Source organism: Notothenia coriiceps, unplaced genomic scaffold, assembly GCF_000735185.1.
Source record: "Notothenia coriiceps isolate Sejong01 unplaced genomic scaffold, NC01 NC01_scaffold00014322, whole genome shotgun sequence".
NCBI classification, from domain to species: Eukaryota; Metazoa; Chordata; class Actinopteri; order Perciformes; family Nototheniidae; genus Notothenia; species Notothenia coriiceps.
Window position 1 is genome coordinate 1 of NW_011347023.1, and position 2,250 is coordinate 2,250.

The window sequence follows — 2,250 nt, forward strand, 5'->3', positions numbered from 1 at the left end:
TCCGGTTGTGTATTTTCAAATTATAGCACACTCGAGCCGGTTTCTCCAAAACTCCCTACCCCACGTTTAAAGATGTTTCTCTTGCAATATGTTCTCCGTTTTATTTGTTTGAGTAGCTAATGTGCACATTGAAATGTAATTGTATCTTCATCTGCTTGTATCTAATGTAAATGCTTCATAATCTATCATTCATGTCTGTATTTTTCTCATTCTTGCACCGTTTTATGCATTTTATTTATTTTGCATATCGTATGTTGCTTTGTTGGAGGAGCCTTTCAGATGAAGGGTGTCACAAATACCGGTATTGTCAATAACCGTGATTATTAAAAAACTAAATATTGATATCACGTGAACAACACAAAACCTCTTTAACCATTTGCATTTCCTGCTTTTCTACGCCCTGGGGGTCAACACTCTTCTTATTTGTGTAGTCATGGCAACACAAAGTTAACCATCAATAAAAGAGGGGAATTTAAAAAGAATAACGCGGTCTCAAGGTGTAATTGGCAGGCTTTCGGTTGGATCGGGCCGGCCCACATGGGCAGAAAATCCTATTAAACAGAAGCTTTCCTGAGCGGAGGGAAACAAATCCTCAGATCAGCGCTCCTGTTCCTCAGCGAGCCGATTAAGGCAGACGGCGATTGAAAGGGTTTTTTCTGCGCCTGCGGTTCGGCCTCTGAAAGGAGCTGAATGGCGTGTGACGGGAAGAGGGTGGGGGGTGCACCTACCTGAACATTTGCCGCCTCTGTTGGGTGCTCATGCATGCGCCTTCATCCTGAGCACTGAAGGGAGAAGAGAGGCATTACAGGCGCTGACAAAATGAGATATCCACCATTTTAAAACAACTGTAATTGCCTCTCTGACAAGGAAAACTATAAAAGTGATTGAACGGCTTTAAAAAGAAGCTTTGTGAAGACTTAAGGTACAGTTTAAGAAGCTGTAATCGGTTCTACTTTGGCCAATTAACGGACAGTTTATCATCTGGTGTTTGGAGTGCTCAATGAGAAGTCAGTGGCCATGAGATTAATGTGGTTTTTTACTGCTCACCTTCTATCGAGTATGAAGTGATCTCCCTGCGGGGGGAAAGGAAAAGCGCAGTTATTTCCACGAGATCATCTTCAATACTTTTTATATTTGCATTAGCTTCTTCCCACAGCTCAGTGCATCAAAATAAAAGTGTGTTGACAGACGCCGTGCCGACTTAGAGGTCTAGTTATACATTTGACTTTATAGATTTTTGGCTCCACATCAGAGGGTCTAAAAAAAAAAAAGCATAAATCCAGCAGTGGTAATTGGTAGCAAGAAATCTTCTGAATTTGCACATGAATAGAAACGACACAAAGATTTGTGCAACATGGCGCCCCCCCCCACCCTCTCCATCCCCGCCTACACAAACATTTCTCACATCATGTGCAAATATCCTTTCTCTGGCTCGCTGGTACTCCTCCTCCCGCTCCTCCATCGATTTGCTCCTCTTGTCAGCTTTCAAACGCATTCGGATCTGGCAACGACACACACACACTTCTTTAGCAGCTATGTCAGGGACGCCAGATTGTCCCACTCTTACAAACATGTCAGAAATGAAAGTGACAGGTTGGTGCACACACACACACACACACACACACACACACACACACACACACACACACACACACACACACACACACACACACACACACACACACACACACACACACACACACACACACACACACACCGTGTTGTCGTCCCGATCAAAGCTGGAGTTGTCTCGTTTGAGAATGTAGCGTTTCTGAAAATCGTCCGCCCTGTCATCCTTGATGTGCTCGGAGAATTTCTGATCGGGTCTGTTGATTGAGAGGGGGGGGGGGAATTCAAAGGAGTTTTAGTGGCGACTTAATACCAGGCAGATGCTGACAGCAACATATGTTAAACAACACGTAGGATCTTATTTTAACGCAGCAGTTACTAAGCAACCAATAGTGGCATCCGTTCTGTTTTCACTCTAATGGAATGGTGCAGGAATGAGTCTTAAAACCCAGAAATTACTTTTTACCGCTCCTGGTTCCATCTTCTCAAACGTTTTCTTTTTTTTTTTACGTTTTTGTGACTTAGAAGCCTGAAATAAGGTCTGTGGTTTAACACAAGCTGAAGAGGTGTTCATGTTTTGTTCTACGTCATAAAATATGTAAGAAAATACCCCCACTCGTGAATGTCCAAAGCTTCCATGCCTCATAAAAACTGCAGTTGCTAACAAGTGACTAATCTATC

General features: G+C 43.1%; 1 long non-coding RNA gene across 1 annotated transcript; it reads right to left on the bottom strand.

Moving 5' to 3' along the window:
* Positions 1–719: 719 nt before the first annotated feature.
* LOC104948462 (uncharacterized) lies at positions 720–1,833 on the bottom strand. Its single transcript, XR_798692.1, has 4 exons — positions 1,718–1,833; positions 1,406–1,501; positions 1,048–1,073; positions 720–782 (listed from the first exon to the last, which is right to left on the bottom strand). It is a non-coding gene; the product is annotated as an uncharacterized lncRNA (long non-coding RNA).
* Between the last annotated feature and the right edge of the window lie 417 nt (positions 1,834–2,250).